General features: G+C 42.3%; 1 pseudogene; it reads right to left on the minus strand.

Moving 5' to 3' along the window:
- Positions 1-462: 462 nt before the first annotated feature.
- Positions 463-20,038, minus strand: LOC115050595 (gamma-aminobutyric acid receptor subunit beta-3-like; annotated as a pseudogene).
- Between the last annotated feature and the right edge of the window lie 1,956 nt (positions 20,039-21,994).

The raw sequence follows: 21,994 nt of genomic DNA on the forward strand, positions 1-21,994 counted from the left end.
TGCGGATTATTATTTTAAACATGTGCTGCGGAAGAACTGAAAAACAAACGTGTGAAGTGAGACAGGTGCCCGGTGAACCCCTCCGTGGTGCAGACAGCGTGCAAAACACACAAACACGAAAACAACATGAACGAGTGCGTTTTACCGGGAAAGGCGGCTCTTTGGGGAGCTTGTGGAGCCGGAAAGAGCCTGAAACAAACACACACACAGAGAATTGATTAGCCTACCACACAACACGGCTGGAAACTACCTGAAACAACACAAAGCCGACCTACCTGTCGTCCAAAAGCAGAGAACCGAGCGGATCGCTGGCTTGTTCTGACTGAAGCTCGTCCTGTTCAACAGGCCGCGACATCAGTCCTGATTAAATCCAGGTGAGCCTAATTGGTCCTCCACCTGGACACGACGGGACGTAACACAGCACGCACAGGACGCACAGCACACGACAACAACCACGTTCAATTACGTCATCCCCAAATTCCTCCGGCTGCGGCTCCGCTGCGTCACGACTCCGGAACAGCTCCGGAACAGATACGCAGAGTTGTAGTTGTGCCGGAGCACGGCGCATAAATTACTCACAGAGCAGGTCGTGTGGGACGGAAAATCCTGCACAGACACAAAATAAAACATCCGTTGTATTTTCAGAATAAAATACTCCGTGTACACGGCGGAGCGTATGTCACACCTTGATGACGTCATAATGGGCGGGGACAGACCTGAAGTCACCTGGACAGGTCACCACACAGGGAGGGCTGGGAATCAAACATCATCTGGAGATTGGTTCAGTCCGCGATGATCATCTTCCTGTAAAGTCCTTTCTTTGTGTTGACAACATCTTTGGCCTGAGCTGAACAGTGCAGCTAATAGTGACTCACCCTGGTCCACATCAATAACTGCCTCACATTCAACACTGAGTTTTTTTAGACTAAATTGTGCGATGGCAGAGTGGAGAGCTTGTGTGAAATACTGCTTCCTACTGCTCCGATGACCTTTGGTTGGCTCCCTCTTTAAAGGGCCCTTGGGTGCTCTTTATTAGTGACTTGGCATCTGGTTTGCCTGAAGTCATCTACCCCAATCTCTCCTTCAGTCACTCTGTGACCTGCTCGTGAGAAACATCACATAGATCCTGTTTTCTTTGACCAAAAATTAAATCTTTATTAGTTGAGTTTAGAGGGGGGAACTGTGTGTGCAGGTTCAGATCAGAGCTGCCAGATCGACTGCATTTGCTGCAATAAACCTCTAACAAGCTCGATGATCTCAGCTTTGGCTCCTTCGTCCTCAGGACTGCCTCATTGTGGCACACAACCTTTACAACTCACATTTGAGGGAGGTGTGTGTCTGTATGTGGCTGGCTGGCTGTTGTTGATAACAAGGCACAAACAAACTGCTAAACAACAATATTACTTAATGATGAGTTTAATGATGAACTGTGCATTACACATCAGGGTTAGGACCCTTATCTACATCATAAAGGCGCCAAAGAAAAAAGAGATTAGAATCTCACACCCTGGAGATATATTATGGGTGGGAACAGAAAGCCGAGCTCAGCAATTTCTTCAGTCATTATGCATAAAGTAATGTGTGACACAGCCAATACATTTTTTTTCTCTACCTGGGCCTGGGGGGGCGGGTTCCTTGCAGAGTCAGCTGGAGCTGTTTAATTCGCTCTTTCACTAAAATGCCACCTTGGTTTTTGTGTGTGTTCAGCAGGTGTCATGTAGTATTTACAGTGAGCAGCAAATGCAGTTTTGATGTCTTTGTGTCGTGTTGAAATTTGGATTTGTCAACCATCTTTGCAGAGTGTCATGCATGCTTGCAACATCAACTATGCAGCTACAATGTATATCCTTTATTTGATGGTTTAACATGATAATCTATTGAAAAAGGAAGAGAAACATACAGAGAAATACAGTATAAATCTAAGCCTAAATACATTTTGTGGCAGCACAGAACATTTCACATTCCATTATGGGACCAAGGCCATACAACACCTGGATTCTTTGATGACAATTATTTCTTCTTCTTTTTTTTTTTTTTTCTTCTCTCTATGTAAGCTCACATGGCATAATGTCATCTCTACAATAAGCAGTTGGCAACTCTCATAAAGGAGTTTGCAAATCATCCTTTTTTTCTTATTCTTCTCATTAATCTTCCAAAGCTAGGATTTGAACATGCATGCAAGATAAACAAGTATCTGGAGAGTGTGACAGTTGCCTCCTCTTGTTTTTTTCAGCTGCATTACATGGCTCATACAAGTGCAAGAACTCTTTTTGAATCTCACCACATTAACCAAAAAGAATGCTTTAAATCAAAACGAACCAATCTGCCAGGAAGATTCTTGCAGCGTGCACTATACAACTGCGATTTTCCAGGTGTAGCCTTCAAAAGATCTGACTTTGTACATCCTATTGCAGCATCTCCTGCAGCAGCATCGCCAACTGTTTGGACATTTTGCAGGTTTAAGGTTTTCATCAACGTACAACAGCTCCAAATATCTTTGGACAGAGACTTCAATATCACTTCAACTTGAATGCATGAGGCCACAAAATATTTCTTCGTGGCCAAAACCAGAGCAAAGAGAGAGTCCAGGCAGAACTCATTAGAGAATTTCAAAGGTTGCAGTTGAATGCAAAGGGAAATTGATGATGACAATGATGATAGAAAATGAAGAAAGACTGTTGCTAACTTGTTCACATCTAATGGACATTGGTTACGTTGCCAGTTTTGGGGAAAATTCCTCAGTCCAGCAGTTCCATTTGTGTAACAGAGAAAAATTCACTTCAGGTTTCAACTGACCAAACTTTTTCCACTCTTCAAAAACAAACACAAACAATACATAAATAAATTGCTCAGCAAAAACCTGCTAACATCAGGCTGGAAAAGGCTGCAATAAGCACTCAAACCTGGGTCAAACCACTGCATTCATGCAAACACAACACCTTTTTTCCTGCTGCTTTTTTATAGTTTATAACCCTTGTTTAAATTACACCTGGAACGTTTTGTCTTTGTTGGACCCGCATCATTTTTGCACTTCACCACATCTACACAGTAGAAAACAGGACAAGAAACCAACAAAGCAGACACTCGGGGTCACTTGAACGCGGAATCAACTGGAGCCCGATATTAATCAGGGTTGAGCTCAATTCTCCTTCCATAAAGTAAATTTTTGCAGCAACAAACCCAGGACAGTACATTCATTTCTTTGTCATAGATCAGACTGTACAAAGAAACTTGACAGCTTGTATGAACCAAGCCTCTCAGTCACAAAGCACTGTTGTCAGGTGCCAACATTTAATTTTTTTTTTTTTTTTTTTTTGCACATGCACAAGTAGTGGATGTATATTATGTATCTATGACAAGGATGCTTCATCTGTACATCGACACCCTTGAATTTGAACTTCAGGTGGAATGGCACAGGTTTTCCAGAGTCAAAGGGGAGAGCTACTTTTATCCACAACACCATTAGAACAGACATGTGTCCAGAGTCAAGCAAACAGCACAAAAAAATAAGATCTACCCACATCCTTCCTCTCCTAAGCTCACTGTGTCCATTTCCCACCTCTCTCTCATTCACTCGTTCACTCTCTCACTCACGCACTCACTCAGAACACTGCGGCTTGCCTCCCTTTCTTCATCACTCACATCATAAGAATGGGCTTGTTACATTCCGATGGAAATATGATGACCATGGCTCATTATCCTCTCCCTGAAGAATGGATCTGATACATTCAATGCCAGTGTGTGCTTATTAGCCAGCGGACCACGGGAACGCGGTCCGTCTGCAGGATGACTGAAATCCATTTGCATGACTTGCTGCAGAGCAGACAACACCTTTTAAATGCACAGTTGAACATACATAGTCTGTAGAGCGGATGTTTGAGAAGAAATTAACTCACTGCAATGCTCAAAAACTAAACTGATATTTGAAACTGACAAGCAGTACATTTGTTTAGTGCTTGTCTTTTTCTCAAAAATAAATCTTAGTTGTTTTTTTTTTTGTTTTGTTTTGTTTTTTTTTGAGGGGGGGGGGTGCACAAAATTTTCTGGCAGTTAAGAGCCGGCATGACAATCACTAAATGCTCAATATTTGTTCATCTTCATTTTGGGTTGTACACACAGTATATATATATATTTACGTATATACACACCTATGTACAAAAAAACAGGTTCATTCCTCCACTCTACTACCACAACAGAGTTAGTGAAAACAACACAGAAATCAAATGCATACCTGAAGACAGAGTACAAAAATATTACAATATTTCGTGGGTTGTGGTATTGGGTCGCGCAAAAGGCCCTTGGCAGTTGTCTTAAATTAAAAGTTTTGGAGGCGGTTTGAGAAATTTGAGTGCAATTCTGTCATGATTTCACTTGAAGTGAAGATGGGAGAAGCTAGAAATCCTAAGAAAGAAATCAATGGCAGTTACATATTTGTGCTTTTCTTAGCCTTTAAAATGACCAAAGAGGAGATTTCTCTGACACTTTTCTTTGACTAGAAAAGATGCCAAATAGCAAATATTCAAAACCTGAGTCCCAGCCACATACAAAGTCCTTACCTTTAAATTATTGTGTTGGGGTTAAAGTTTATTGGATTAATAGCAAGTGCACTGTATTATTAGTACTAAAAAAAAAAGAAACGTAGAGTCTTTTTTCTTCTGCAAAGTTGTGCCATAACCCAAGGCAGAGAGGGAGTTATTATTTTTCCACTATGGCTGATGATTACATGCATAGGGTACCGGTAAACCACATGGAAGTTTGGATTTTTAGAAATTTCCTGCACTTATCTGACCACCTGCGTTGTATAAATTTCTATATATTATTTTTTGGATTAGAAAAATCTTTGCATCAGTCGCTTTTGTGTTTGTTTGTTTTTTGCAAATAATGTATTATTATTATTATTATTATTCAATTGCTGGCTTTGTATTGCTCTATTTACATGTTACCGAGAGGGAAAGTGTTGGGAAATGTCACAAGTCCCAATTACAGTACATACTTCAGAAAATAAAAAGATCTCCATAACTTCAAATATAAAAACAATTTTGACAAGAACTTGGTCCAAAACCTAGTATTCTTTCTTAGTCTTTTTTGTTGTCTTGTGCTGTGGCAGTCTTTAACTTAACATATTCCAGACAGACTCCATCATGGATAAAAGCAAGAGAAAAAGGAAGAAAAAGAACCAAAATTAAAAAAAGGAACTCAAACAACATCAAACACCTCAAGAAAAACAGTTCAATCAGACGTAAGTAGAGCCAGTAGACGAGGTTGAACAGAGAGAAAACAGAGGGGAAGATGATCCGTGACCAGCGGTCGATGGCGTTCACATCCGTCAGGTCGGGAATTTTGATTTTGAGCTGCGAGGACCGCCTGCGCAGGCGACTGCGTTTCATCTGCGCAGACCGGTCCAGAGAGTGGCGGCTGGCAGAGCGTGGGCCTACTCCTCCGCTCTGCTTCCGGTACTGGATGTGCGATGAAGCCGTGCTGTCCAGCTGCACCATGGACTGAGAGTTCCTTATGTCCGCCACGCTGGTGGTTATCTCGCCACCGGCCACTTCGTTATGGATCTCCAGAGTGGTGAGCAGGATGTTCCCATGGCCGTGGGGTTCTGCCTGAAAAGGACAAAGAGACGAGGAAGCTAATTAACAAGCTGCAAAAATAAAAGGAAAAGCTAAATAAAGAGGACACTACCTATGGTTTCAAGGCATTTCATGCAAACCACATGATGAAATGTGCACATTACCCTGAAAGGACAGTTGGTTGAACTGACTCAGGGGTCAAGGGGTCAGAGGGCCAGAGCCTCAGTTTGAGGTGACTATTCGCATTTCTTACAGGAAAACTCCAAAAAAAAAAAAGATAACCAAAAGTGACTCCACATTAAAACAAAGTCACTAAAATCAAACACACATCTATTTCAGCCTGGTTGTCTGTGAGTTGATGCAGTCTGAAAATACAGCTGTGGATGTCGTGCGATGTCTGCGTCAAAGCTCCACATTCTGAACCGGCCCCTTTTAAGCTTTCAGTTTTTATTTATGAAACTGGTAGCCTTTTATAATTCCTTCAACAATTCTGACAAAGCAATGAAAACTCATGTCTCAGCTTTGGCTCCAGACTAAATCACATATATGTCACTTAGTCTCGTTCTTACATGGACACATTTCATGCTCTTATAAACCTCTTTCCGAAGATCTCCCAAAAAAAGTCTCTCTTCTGCCCTGAAATGTTAATGCAGAACAGTTTCTGTGAAATTCAAACAATGCATGATTCGAGAAATGACCGAGATCTATTTTTCTCTTCTGAAGGGTTAAAGTCATCTAAGATGTGGAGGAGACAGATGGAGTCGAAACATCTCCTGATTGGACTCTATCTTGTTCCCATACCAACCTGTGGCTCAGGACCCCGACCCTCCACCCCCCTGTGAAGCAGGTGAAAAGTCAATTTCCTAGCTGAATTATTATTTAACCGAACATAACTTTCAACAGGTTTAATCTAACACTCAGGAGATACATATTCTCTGTGTCCCTGACGTGTCTACAGAACAACAACTAAACTGTGATGGCAGATATTCCTTCAGATAGAGCAGATGAACAACACATGAAACTTTGGACCCTGACCTGAAACATGTCCAACGTGCCTCAGAATGTGGCGCTTTGGCTGACTGAACATCTACTTGCAACCACTTGCATCTTCCTTCTGCCTTTCATTAACAGCTTTGTGAAGTCCCCCGAGGGGAATTTGTGATATTAGACTGCATAAATAAAACTGATTTGCCTCAATTACGCTGGGGCGTCAGCATTCCTCACACGCTTCTTAAACGCACAGGACAAGTCTTACATGCAGAAATTCACACGCACCTCTAAAATCTCAATATTTTACCTGCTGGTATTATTCATACATATTCTCACAGTTACATCAATATCTGGATATGCTACACCTTTCAGATGAAATGAGCATTTTTCAAGGAATCCTTTCACCTTCCAACGTGACAACCCACTCAAAGTGTGAGTTACAGCATCCTGACACATGCACTTTATGACAGCTGTGTGAGAAATGTGGCTGTTAATGATGACTTCAATGAGAGAGGATCTCCAGGCAACATGCAGTCAGGATGAGCTCTGTAAGGAGGAACAGGTTCATACCCACAGCAGCGGCTTCACAACGTAAGGCCGAGCATGATTGTTTCAATGTGGCAAGAACGGGAGATGAAGGAGTCATTGACACATGCCATGAGTATCACCTCTCCAATGTCATGGGAATGAGAAATATCTCACATTAAGACACAAGAAAATAATAACCACAATATATTGGCGGATGGCAATGGCGCTTCGTGGATATTGAAGTCTCATTAAACAAACAACTCACCGAGCGTGAGTGGCGAAGACCTTTAACCTGATTGGACCGCTTTAGGGATGCAGTCCTACTACCTGCCTCCTGAGGAGATGGAAATATTCAGCCACACGTGGGGAACAAATCCCTGAAATGTCATTATTGCAACCTTTCTTTCTTTCTTTTTTTTTTACCAACTTATTTTGGTTGCTGCAGTCCCGCTGGAAATACAGATGCCCGTGAATAATGCGATGAAGTAATATAGTTCAATTATGCAGAGCATTTTTCTGTTGCTGCCTCTGCTGTCAAAAGTTGAGTAAAGTTAATTTCAGAATAATTGCTATGTCAAAGTTGCTTTATCATTCCTGCTCTTTTGGGAAGAAGAAAAATTGAAGAGTTTGAACTTTTCCACTCAGACAGGCCTTTCTTAGAGTGCTGGGGCATTTTCTGGGGAACCAAGTATATCAGAGTCATTATTGATTCAACGTGCAGCCCGCAAACCGCAAAGAATCAGAAACTTGAAGTTCACAGAAGTTAAACTTCAACGGCGACCGTAATCTCAACTTACCCTTGCAGCGTCGTACTTGGCCGCCCTCTCGTTGTTGGCCTTCTCTGCTTTTTCCGCGAGCTTCTTCTGCATCTGGGGGCCTCGCCCGAAGAAGATGTAGTTGACAAAGGCGTATTCGAGCAGGGCCAGGAAGACCATGACGAAGCAGCCCATCAGGTACATGTCAATGGCCTTGACGTAGGGGATTTTAGGCAGCGTCTCCCTCAGGTGGGTGTTGATCGTTGTCATGGTCAGCACCGTGGTGATCCCTTTGAAATGGAAGTCATCGGTTATCTCAATACATTTGTGATATTTCCAGACAAAATGTAATCAGAAATAATCATGAAATACTATGAATCGATTCATCTGTAAAAGCAGAAAAATGGGGAATGAAAGCTCTGTCACAGGGATCCTGGATTCGTGGTGCCCTCCTGCAGCCAGAACGGACATTAGTTCTAGAGCCTTTGCTCGCAAGCTGCGTTTGTGTTTTAGTTTGGTGATAAATTAGCTAAATGATGACATCCTGTTCACGTCCTTCATCTGTCTCTCTGGTGATGCTTGCAAGCCAAACTGTAGTAAATCCTGCCCTGTTTAGATCATCCAGCCTGGGTTGTGTGTTTTTTCCTGCGTGACCCCTTCCTCAGCAGTCTTGGCAGTCTGTCTCAGATGGTACATTTGATGCTTAATTAGTTCAAACTGGTCATGGCGTGAGCTCTTAAAGGAGAGGCCCACCGTTCTAAGCAGATGGTGCCATCTTGTCAGTAACCTTACAGTCCCGTTGGTGGAAAGACGCCTTAGGTGTTACTACGGAAACAAGGATATTTTAATGAAAGCATGTCTCCTTTGTGGCTATTTCCTCTGCGTGTTTGGAAGACTGAGCCAGTGTAAAATCCACAACCTCTGCTTCATTGAAATTCAAAGGTCTGCCTTAAAACCTCCTAGTAGCCCTCGGTCATCAGGCAGAAATACTCATTGGAATAGTGCTGTATGTCTCTAGCCCCCAGCTCCTTGTAACCTTCACCAGCAGGGGTACAAAGTGGGGTGGCTATTTGCTACCAGTCAGAAAAGGCACCTTCACACCTTGTATGGTTCAGCATCACAGAGAGAGAAACAGACATTGAGACTAATAGAGCCAAATACATGAGGGGAATTTGGATTGGCTGGAGGTTTTCTCTCTTGGCTTTGAAATGCACGATGCACTATAGACAACGCACAAAATTATTGATTGATAGGATGGGGACAGATGCTCCAAGAAACTACCTACCCACTGTACATTTCGCCTGCTGGGGCAAATGCATGCAAATCCTGACCTGCAGCGCAACAACAAAGTTACAGATATAGCTGACTAAAAATATTCTACTACTTCGCATATCTGTGTTGGAAATACAGTACTATGGAGCCTATCAGCAGCTGGGATGCTCACAAAACAAACAGTGACAAGGCATTTGGAGAGAGTGCGTGTGTGTGTGCATGTGCGTGCGTGCCATAAAGTACAGTGGGGAGGGAAGGAACGGTCCGGAGCTCGGGGAGGAGGGAGAGGGACGTCTAAGGTCATTCGAGCTCTAATTATGATTTATTGGCACATTACAAGGCTAACACCACTCGCATGTGAATGTACGTGCGTTGTGAGAGAAGCCATGGAAAGCTGGTGTGAATGTGTGAATGTGTGAACGTGCTCGAGCTGGGCTGCCCGTGCACATGCTCTGTGTCACTGCCCTGCTGAATGCTGCAATCTCTCTTTTCTTGCTTTAGCGACAGCCTCGCTCTTTATAGGTGTTCTCTCTGCTGTGCCATTACTCTCTGCCCTTCACTCCCTCGCTGCCTCAATTCCTCCTTCCCTCTTTTGCTCCTCTCTTGCTCCCTTTCGGACAATTTAATCAAGAAGCCGTGTGCACACGCATCCCCCCCTCCCCTTTTCCATCATGCTTTACAATCTCCAGGGAGACATATAGTTTTACAGGGTTTCTTTACTCTCTGTCTTCTGCTGTCTCTCACCCTCTCTCTATCATTCTTTGTCTGTCTCATTCTATTGTTCCTTTCCTCTTCTTCTTTTCTCTCCAGCTGTCTCAATCTCTCCTGCTCCCCTTCTTCATTTGTCCTCAATCTCTTGTGTTCCCCTAGATCTCATCATCTTTTAGCTGTGGTTTCCCTCGCTGCTCGCACACACAGCAACCCCCCCACACACGTTATATGTCCCTGAATCTCTATTCCACCTAAACAGCTGGAACAAAGGCACACAGCAATCAAATCTCCTCTAATCACAAACCAATAGGCCATTAGCAGCACGGCTCAGCATTACAGAAAGGAAAAGGTAACGTGTAGGATGCAACAAAGGACATGTAGCGCTCATGAATGTTGACTGCAGGAACGGAGGCATGGGTGGTAAATCAAAGCAGTGTTAATTGAACACTCCCATACATCACTTGCAGTCGCTGCAGATTGCCAGCTATCTTGTTAACACAGTCTTTCAGCACTTGTCACTTTGGGAGTCGGTGATTGACAAAATGAGGTTTCTAAAGTCTGGAAGAACGCACAGTAAAGTCTAACTTTTGTGTCTGCCATTACGCTAACAGTGCTCCTCTACCGATTTCAGCTAATGCCCACACCTCAAGTTCTCATGTAATATGGTTATGAGCGAAGAGCATGACTGTGGGAAATGGTTTGGAACTGGATTACTGGTGTAGGCTGGTCATTTGTAACATTGCAATCCTTTGAAATTACTCAAGAAAATGAGATTCTCCTTTGAACAATTCAATTGTTTGTCTGCTGCCTCGTCGAATTGATTTCTCCCTGATCATTACACTGCTCTTACTGGCAGGTTTGCACACATAAAAGAACCAGTGCACGCACGCACGCACACACACACACACACACACACACACACGCATAGGCCACAGCCTCCACCCAACATACACCTGATCTCCTGCCATCAGCCTGTTATGATCCATCCGGGGGAGTGAATGGACCTCCGGTTGCCTCTCGGCTGTAAGTGTGTGTATTTGGTCTGTGCCTTACACGTCAGATATTACAGTAAAGTGGGATCACTCACACACTAACGAACAGGCACTCATAGGCGTACATTAACACAAGAAAACCATTCAGTTTGAGCAGGCAAATCAGGGTCGATATATATATAGTATAAGTATATATGTTCACAGTGTTTGCACATTTACACACCAATTCATTGTAATTTGTCATAACTTGCCGAAGATAAGCAAAGGTAATGCCCTCGCTGTTCCTTTATTCATCCATATGAAGAATTCATTTACCTGCCATGCAATAATCTGGTGCAACATGGATGGTGGTGTTTTGGGAAAGCATGTTGTGGGGGCTTTGATGCACGATACACTGGATTGTTGCCAATTCAGAAACAGTGGACTCTTTTCTGTGCTAAACAACTAGTCCCTAAAGGAACTGTGTTTGCTGTAAACTCCTACACTATCTTCAGCAATGAGAAATGTTACTGAAGCAAAGCACCAGCAATAACCCGACGCAATGGCTAAAAACACATCTGAAAGTGGATGGGTGCATTTGTATGTGATTGGGTTTCCTGGAGTGCAAAACTGGAGTCCAAATCTGAGAGAGAATGAAACGACGGTGCTAACATTAGCCAGAAAGCTGATTGCTTTCACACAGTGGAGAAAAACTACACGTTTCATTTGTTTGTTCCAAGAAAGACACTTTTGTCACTGTGTTTTTTTTAAGTTTTTGAAATAAAAAAGCCTCTGCTTCCCAAACAACTGCAGTCTCTCAACTAAAATTAAAGCAAAGATGGGTGTAGCAAAGAGTCAATTACCAATTTAACGTGGTTTATTTAGACTGCTGCAGAGAGGATATTGTCTACACTGCAATTTTGGCTACTGTCTTATCGACACTCCTATCATGGCTGTTCCTCCATCTAAGATGAGCCGGTTCAATAGTCAACGATGACAAAACAGCCTCCTGTGAGGAGAAACTGTGATTACGAGAGTGACCCGCTGCCTCCGTCTCTGCCTTGTTTATTGCTCCCAGGATCCCTGCGGTGAGTAGGCCTTCGCAGCCACACAGGCACTCCTCAGTAATAAGTGTGACCTAGTTTGGTCTAAGTCCAGGTTGTGCAGGCCTGCTGTTGCCAAATAGAGAGGCACGATGGATGAAATAATGTGTACATGTGTAACAGAATTTCATTAAATCAGTTTGTGTCCACACAAAACAGATACCTGACTTCACTGCAACCGCATCAGACGAATTGGAAATGTTGTTCATATCTATTTCCATTTGGTCCGAGTGATTGCTTAAACCTCCCATCAATCCCAGGCTAGTACAGGGAGTTGAGTCTCTTTCTGAGAGGCAGTGCTTTTGAAAACCCAACAGGGAGTTTGTGGCTCATTCCGGTCCCTGACCTGATCTGTAAAAAACCAATTCCCTGCTCCCTAACAGCTACCGGCTCTTACCTAGAGCCACTCTGGCTGCAGACGCGTCGTAGTTTATCCAGAAGGAGACCCAGGAGAGGATGGTAATCAGGATCGATGGCATGTATGTCTGCAAGATAAAGTAGCCGATGTTCCTCTTCAGCTTGAAACTCAGAGACAGTCGTGGGTAGGCACCTAGGAAAAGACAAAAAGATTAATTTTACATATTCTGTTTGAGAAAGATTTTTAAGGTAGTATTAACAGCCAGAGGAAAACAGAAGAATGTCTGCCACTTAAAAAACTGTAAAACATTAATTGCTGGCAGTCAAACACATGACCTGTATTATTTCAAGGACCGCACAGGGACACCTTATGTTTTTTTTTTTTTTTTCTGTTTCCATGACAACTCTTACAGCATGAGTTGGATTTATTGCCATGGTAACAAGTATCGCCTTCACTTGCTTGAACACAGACCAACTCCTTCTTTTCTTTCCACATACACACACACAGACTAAACTTTAACCCTATTTTTTGATGATGTGACAATATTCGGTGCAGTGATAAGAATTTCAGCACATTTTGAGTCATCAACTTTTCACATCACATCCACCCCCACAATCCATGTGATGATTCTGAGGGATTCAGTGTTACTGCAGGAGTGATATGGCTTCCTAAATGCACGTTGCAGCTTGTGATGCTTCATAACATGACATTTGATGTCATATTCCTCAACACTGTTTTCTACAAAAAGTCTTTCTAGCAAAGGCTGTCCAAGACCAGCAGTGTAATGAGCATCTGAGCATGCACATGCGTCTCAGAAATACAGTCAGGGTATTGTGGAATTTCTCATCAGTCTCCCAGCACACGTCTCTTTATGGATTGAATCTATGGCTCGTTACTCCCACTGTTCTGAGCCATTTTTCCCATTTTCCTTTTATATCAGAGGAGAAGTGGGGGCCATTACGCTGTAATTTCCGAACAATGGGTTTCAGCCAAAGCTGAACCTGGGTCCCATTGACTGCACGCTCGTGTGCAGAGTTGTCATTCTGAAATAACACACAGTCTCATTAAGATTCAGCGCATGCTTCATATCAGACTGGAGTAAAAATCCCAAAATGTTCAGAATCAGATATCGGTGTATTTTTACTTTGCATAAAAATGTCATTGTCCTGAGAAAATGTGGACACAATTAAAGTCTGTAGCAAACATCCACCAAGCACCCTGTATGTCAGGAACAGTTTGTAATGATCAATGCGAATAACACACTGTAACCTCTCACATGACCAACCGTGGTCACGACTTCAGGTGATGAGATGACAACTCTGGCCACAGTTGTCATAGCAACCAGCGACATTCATCAACCAGGAGCACTGGCCAAATCCAGGTGTTCGGATTGAACTTCCTTCGATAAAGGTACATGGGAGGAAATTTGACACAAATAAATAAGCCATATCTTATTTATCACACTTCATGATCCTTGGCTTCCAGTTCTGGCAGACAACGCAACACATGCTGAATGTGTACTTCATTATAGCGAACATGGGAACAGACTGCCACAGACCTTAAAATATCCCATTAAGTTTTTTTTGATGCCTTAAGGACAGCTCTTGGATCCTGAATCCTGAATCCGAACCGAGTATCTTTGCAGGAACAGATGCAGAAGTGGTTTCAGGAAAACAGGGGCCGAGGTTCGCACCACGTGTGGGTGTAGAACTGCACCGGCTGTAACTGCTACGCCAAACAACATCCGCGAGTGGAGGAAGACCATGTGTGAGGCAGAGGAGGAGAGGGAGGACAAAGAGGAGACGAGGCAGGTTTGATTTAGAGCGCAGTTCATAAAGACAGCAGAATGACTGGGAGTCTCGGACGGCGGCTGGATAGACAGTAGAAAGTCTGCAGTCTCTGTTTTGCATCTGCAATTTTAAAGTAAAGGCACATCGCCCTTGATTGAACTTAATTGAGCTGTCTGTAAAGTACAAAAAACACATAATATGTAATATTACATACAGATTTAGATATCAATATTCAAAGAATCATTTATTTCGAGCAAACAAATATCAGCCCTAAACCCTTGATACCAATAGGATGACAGCGAGGATATAAAGGATATAAATGTGCAATGCATAAACAGCAGACACTTAAATATCAGCTAACACTGTCATGTTGTCTGCTCAAATATGCATTGGCATGTGGACGTGTATACTGTATGTTCACACACAAACACTGCCTGTTTGTATGTGTGCTTAGACAAGAATAATGACGTTTGTGGGCCTCATTGCACATGAATATATAATGCCTTGAATCCTGGACTGTTTTTCTGTCAGAGAGCAAGATAATGGCATCCAACCACACCTCTTACAAGAGCGAGGAACAGATTTACTGAAGAAGGAAAAGAAGACGGAGTGAAAGATTCGACAGTGTGTGGGAGAGAGGAAACAGGAGGGAATTAAAGCTGGCTAGTGGCACGTATAATGGAAATAACCTGCTCATTAGCCAGCCTTGCAGGGAGCCTTTGACGTCCTGCCAAGAGCACGGGAGCGGACCACTGGACTCTTTAATCTTAAACTTTAATAGTCCACCACCAACAAGGACCCATGCTTCTTGCAAACAAGTGCACTGTGGTGCGATGGCTATGGCGGCATCATGTGCAATTCATGAATTGGGTGGCGGGGGGAATCTGAGCAACACATATACTGGAAACACCGAGGAGGAACGGTAAACATGGTGCAGCATTGTGGGTGAAAGACAAACAAACACACTTTGACAACTGTGAAAGCACTTAATGAGCAGTAAGTCGGACTGTGCAGGAGAAAGTTATCTGTATGTTGCCTTTACAGTTTGCCTTTTTGTCTCTGGTTGTTGAAACAAATAAACTTACTTTACCCTGAAATGTCAGAAAAAATGCAAACAAAAGCCCTTTTGTACAGTTGATGTCCTTTGCAGAGTATGTGTGCATCTTCCTCATGACTAACTAACTCACTAAATGTCAGAGAGCTTTTCCCAGACAAGCTGCCTCTCTGAATGCAGTCTCCATCGACCAGAAGTTATGCTATTTGGTTAGGGAGAGTTAATAAAGTTCTCCATCTGGGCTTATGTGCCCATAAAATTTGATTCATCCGGACCTTGGTGTAAAAAAGTTCACATTATGTTTTAGAAAACCCTTGTGTCAATCAGCTACTGACAACGCCGACCGAAGAGGCTAATGTTGATTTTATTTTCCTGAATATTGGTTTTCATTTTTTTACTTAATAATTATTTTTAAGACGGTTTGAGAGATGCTTGGTGTGTTGCTGTAGGCATGTGAAAATATTTACACCAGCGATGGCAATTTAAGGTATTGGATCTCTATATGTTAGTGCAAAATCTATCATGAGCATCCAGTGCTTCAAGATGACCTACCATCAATCAGATTCATTGTATTGGCTGATTAAATTGATTCGTTCAGCTACATTTTGTCAACGTCAACCGAAAATAATAACCATTAATCCAAGCATCATCTCTCCGGGTTAAGAGCCATCTGAGACATTTGCACAGTAAATCACAGCTTTTGCTACATCTTTCGGTTAGGTATCATTCCAGCATCCTTGCATCAGCCGCTACTACTCGAGGGATGCATCAAAGGCTGCATGTTTCCTCACTTCAACCCAATTAAAAGCACTGACAAACACAACTCAGGCTCTGAGGATTTTACATCAACTGATCAAGCTTTGGCACAGATATGTTTTGCAAAGCTTGAGAACGAGCCAATGTTTTGATATGAACAATAACATCTAAAATGGAACAACCCCTTGTCAGCATGTCATGTATTATTCCCAAAGATTTAGTGTGTGACGGCTAAAGGCCAGAGAACTCTTACACAACATGAGACAGTGTGGCGCTTACCTGTGGAAAAGACGACATTTCTGGACACCAACTTGTAATCGACAATGGAGAACTGAGGCAGCTCGATCCGCGTCACCCCGGTCACAGCTGAATCACCTCCTTTCCAGTAGAACTCGATGTCATCTGTGGTGTAACCATCTGTACAAAAAGCACACCGAGACACAAGCAGCAAGATGTAACCATCTGTTTTAACTTTCACTGGAGACCAAGATATTCTGGGTGTCTGATCATCCAACTGGGCTCTCATTTGGGAAGAGAAAAAAAACAAAAAACAAAAAACAACACGTTTGAAGTTCCTTCCAAGAACCAGGCAGTGCTTCAAAAATCAAAGACATCTGAGTCAATGAAAATGTCAAAAGGATACAGAAATAAATTTCATATTTTTTATTTTTCCTTTTAATGTTCCAATACTAGGAGTCATTCGTTCTTGAAGGATTGTGCGCTGTGTACAAAATTGACCCACAACAGCTGCTGTGTTGGGTGTGAATCAGCCCCTGATGAGATAAAAACTCACCAGCACTCTAGATCTGTCTTGTTAGGTGACTGTAGGCGTCAGGATTCCCCGAACTTAGAGTTGAGAGCCCTTTTACATTAAGACTTAACATATCCCATAAACTTGTGGTAGATTCAACAAATTGTTTGGGATTTTTGGTTTTCATGCTCTTGTCAACCTTGTTTTAAACAACCGTGCATCTGCCAAACAGCAGACAGCTGACTAAGGTTATTTATGAAAGAAAAACCCCTTTATGAGTTGGTAGACAAACGAAACAACACAAAAACTACAATAGTAAAGGCCAAAAAGGATTAATATTCAGTGCATTGGTTTATTTAGTAATTATGTTTGGTCAAATATCTCAGTTGATTTTCCATCTTTTAGTTTATCTCTTCTCAGTATCATTTTCACCTGCATAAATTTTTATGTCGGCCAAGCTTTACTCATTACCTCACTCATTCTGCTTTGCTGCTGCTACATGCTCTCAATACAATGGATGAGCAATGAGAACCAGAACTGCGATCCTAGCAGGGACTCATTTATAATGGATGTAAAATTATGAATGGCGCTCGCAGCCCAAGAAGACAGTTGAGTTATTTCTTCCTCTGTTATGAAGGGAGCTTTCAAAAGCTGGACAAAACAAGCCTAGCTGTCGAGTTATCTTGCCAACAGCAAATCCATAAATACCCAAAGTGAGCTTATGATTTATGTCCTTGTCCTTGTCGAGATTAAAAGAAAAGCTACAACACTCATAAGAAGAGAAATGGATCAGGTCTGATTCGGTTTCACTCAAACTGTAACATTTCACTTAAATGACCACGCTGGTTTTTCTCTTTCAGCCTGCGCGGCGGACTGAATGTCAGCCCCGAAGGCATTCGGCCTTTCTACTCACAGCTCTCTATCTCCAGAGTGCAGTTCTGTTCATCCAGGGGATACCTCCTGAGATCCATCATACACGCTGCTGTTGTAGTTATCCTACAGAAAATGACAGAGAGAGAAGATGGGAGTCAGGAGATAATATATTTTAGATAGTGTGTGTGTGTGATATACAAGGTGGATAAGAAGTGTGTATGAAGAAAAGGGTTACTCCCAGTTCTCTGGCCTGTTTGAATTGTTATGATAAAAACAGCAATGCAGCAAGTAGCTGCTTAACAGAGACGCTGAGGGGACTGAGGGACTGTAATTAGATTAAAGCATAAATGTGATAGCACTTGACTAGGTCTTATCATCCTGAAAGGAAACTTTATGTCCATTTCTCCTCACACCACGTACCTCAGTTAGCTTCATATTACAGGAGACTACAGTTAGAGTCATCTGGAAATAAGATTATAGCCTTGTCTACAAAGTAAAATGCTGACTGTGTAACTATATGTGTGACTGTACTCTGGGTGTGTCGCAGACCGGCAGTCCTTCTCTTGTTTATGACTCTGTTCACGCTTCCTTCATCAAAACTTACTGAAATCTGTAACAATGATAACAATGCCGAGCCAAACATTTAGCAGAGACTGGTGTCCTGTTCGTGTGATCTAGGTCACGTGGAGGTATCCCTTTGTTTATCAGACACATGAGCTCAAACAACGGATCATCGTTGTGTTAAAATAAGCAACATAGTGAAATGCACATTGAAAATGACTTCGACTGAGTCTGGCCTGATCAAACGTCGGCTGCTTGGCAGTTCGCCACTTCTCGTCTTCATTCACTTAAGACTCAGATGAGCGCAGTTGTAGAAACCCATTCAACAATATGATCACACAGCTAAGTTTCTAACACAACATCTGGTCCGTGAAATGTGAGCATAGCTATAACTAGAGCAACAGTCTTGTGTTAATGAGCGAGCTGCCTGTGTGCAGCAAACAGCCTGGTTGAAAATTAGACTGTCATTAAAGTGACATTATCAAAAAAGATGAAAAATCTGAACGAGAACAGAGCTTCAAAAAGTCTTGCATTAAAAATGGAAGGAATTAAAAAATGCTGGAAAGTTGGAACGCTGTAGAAATAATTAATGGACAGAGAAAAAAAATAATTACTCGCTTTTTTCATCAAACATCACGCATACATTTCAAGAATGCTTTCTTTGATAGCGTGACATGAATCAGTTTTCAGCATGTAACGCAACATTACCTGACATACGTTTATATAACCGCTCATATCACAAACACCACGTCACACATCTCCCTCTCCCTTTGATCTGTTGAAAGCATTGAGAGGTCTATAAGTAGCCCACAAGGCGAAGTGCTATGAACTCCACTTGCATAATCAAGCAAGACTGTTAAATATGAACACTGACAGATACAAACACAGGCGTTGGAGTACACATGCAAACGCACACACGTGCACAAATACACACGCAGATGCACAATTTGGCTTTGCACTCAAATTCAAAAGCATACATCCATATTCATAGATTCACACCAACTCTTCTGAACCTGCCAGTCGACAAGATCAATGGAAATTCAAAACAAGTGCTTTACGAAACAAATATCAAACAACAGCTGCAAGCTAACATCACATCAATACACTTTCTAACCAGTCCATTCTTTTTTTTAGTGGAAGATCTATGAATGAACTCTCCGTCATGTAAAAAAAAAAAAAAAAAAATCTGTGCTGGCGTGCCCTTGAGCACGTCACATAATCCTCAAAGCTGCTCAATTCTCAGTGCTTCAGATATAAATTAATTTGATGCTGTTCAACTCTGAGAGTCACTTAGGTGAACCAGAAATTGCCGCTTACAACTTTACAAATGTAATAAAATCAGAGTGAGGCACATAGTTTCTGGGATGATGCTGTTATCTGTATTTTTCACAATGTCAACAACTGCCATCAAAAACCTAAAGACAAATAATGCATTCTTATTCTTGTGGCAGTTACTCAGATTTTTTCAAAACCATGTACCAAATTTAGAGTTTGATCTGTTCAAATAAAGTTTCAGTCATCTCATGAAACAGCTGGGCCTTTTCTATTTAACAAACCTTACATAATCCAATCATTGTTGTTTTGGTTTTTGCATGGTGTTTAAACAGTTTCGGCACATCAACTATGTCCAGGCTTGACCTTCAACAAACACATAAACGCTGAAGTCGAAGCAAAGCTGCAACTGCAGTGACTGTCTCGATTGGTTTGTGAACAGCGTTTTTATTCCTCCATTATGTTGTTTTTTTGAAACCAAACGCATTGTTACAGTGCAAAGTTACCTGAGGCCATAGAGGACGGTCCCCGTCAGGATGGAGGCGTATCATGCGGTTCTTCACCGTGACGCCTGGACAAAGGACTTTCTTGTCGTTCAGAAAGTAGGTGTCGGGCACCCAGAGCTGATCTGCCACTCTGTTATCCAGGGTCAAGTTGAGGGAATTCCTACATAGGCTAGACGCTTGTCCCTCCATACTGCTGGAAATACATGGTCAACGTGTAGTCCTGAGGATACAAACACACAAAGGGGGTCAGACAAATCGTTCACATATGACAAATCTTTTACAACAAATAACTTGAACTTAACAAACATGAACAAGCTGCTGCAGGGCCCAGAAGCAAATATCAACAGCTTTGAAATATTTGTTCAGCCTATCCGCCCTGCTGTTTGTACTCCTAATGTTTGTGTGACATGACAGAGCATCCCACGAGCAGGAGGGAGTGTGGCCAACTGGTTCACGTGAAGCAGCCAAATTTTCCCAAGTGCCTTTGCTGTCCCAGCCGGAATACAGTAACCCAAACAGTTATCTGCAGTTGCACAGCGACATGTGGGCGCACTGACTCATGTTGCTGGAGCTTTAGTGGAAAATTTCACTCAAGACCCTCAAAATAACAACAAAATTCTCTCCCTCAGTAGCATATTCCCAGTATAGACACAATGATTCACAAAGTCACAGAGTTGAACTCCCTGCTGTCTGGTGGAATTTTGATGGACAATTTGTTCGTTTCAAATTGAAATTATTGCAAACTTCATTCCAGTAGCTGCGTTTATTTGTTGCTGTACTTTTGCCATGTGCTGAACTGCTCTTGTTTGTTATTTCCTCTGCATTAGGGACCAAACCAGAAACATGTGCAGTAAGTAAATTTCTTGTGCCATCATCTAAGACAACAGCCCATTTGTTAGTCTAACAGGTATTTCCCAGTTTCCAAAATATAATAAAACGACTGAGTCTCAAAGGATCCTCTGCACAAGCGCTTCGGTTCTTCTTTCTCCTCCTCTAAACACCCAGTCTACAGCTGAACATGTTATCAGACTGTAGACTGGATCAGGTTATTGTCTTACTGCCGATAATAACAGCACATCAATGCAAAGATTTTGCACAAAATGACAGATGGTTTAAATGGATATAAATCAGAAATGCAGAAAACCAAAAGTAAAAGGATCTCGAAAGGAAACACTGTGACTGTTCTCTGAATAAAAATTCCTGAGTGAGTTAATTCATGGTTTTCAAAAATGTTTGCAAATACAAACTGTCCACTTGACATGTCAGATTTTCCTTGTGTCTGTTTGTGTAACCAGCCTTCACCATCTGGCACCTACAGCATTGCATTGGCAGTCCAGCCATGAGGATGCTATTCATTCTATGAAATAAAACATTTTTAGAGAAGTTTTCCAGAAGTACTATTTAACCAGAGCACAAATGGCAGTGGAGACGGAGGACGAGCCTCTTCCTCCTTCCTCCACAGCACATAATCCACTTACCCAAGCTAACGGTCTCCCTTCTCTATTTCTGTTTTTTTTTTTTTTCTCCCCTCAGTCTGTCTGCACAGCTCTCTCTCTCCCCTCGCTTCCTTTCTCTCGGGGCAATGCCACGATCTCCCTTCTGCCCGCTGTGCCGTTGAACTGCAACCAGCCTGCACCAAGCTGGCACCAGCAAAGGCACACATGTCCGTTGGTGTTGCAGCTTTGTGGTGCACACCAAATGGGAGTAAAATTGAATGTTAAAAACAGCCGCCGCGTGTCTTTCCGGTGAGATTTTTGTGGTGTTAAGTAACTGCAATCATTATTTGTTTCTCAGCATTCCCATTCATTCTCTATCTCAACACTGTTACGAATGCACCCCAAACACTGGACGCTTTATATTTTCATGAGGTAACTAAAGAGTAGAATGAAACAGAGCTGTGCAAATTCAACCAATTGGCTGAAAATTGGTCCTTCATCTTCTTAAAAAAAAAACAAAACAAAACAAAAAAAAAAACCTCATTCCAAATTTTAATAGTTTCCAGGTTTGGTTAGAACACAGAGACGTGAACACGGAGGATCTTAGTCCACAGGATACAGATTGGTCACACAGCATGAGAAGGAAAGCTGATTGGCTTGGAGCCATAAATGTATAGTGGTGAAGCCGTGGCCTGGTTGTTGTCTGCAGCTCACAAATCCTCCTATTGATGCAG

Source organism: Echeneis naucrates, chromosome 2 (genome assembly GCF_900963305.1).
Source record: "Echeneis naucrates chromosome 2, fEcheNa1.1, whole genome shotgun sequence".
NCBI lineage: Eukaryota > Metazoa > Chordata > Actinopteri > Carangiformes > Echeneidae > Echeneis > Echeneis naucrates.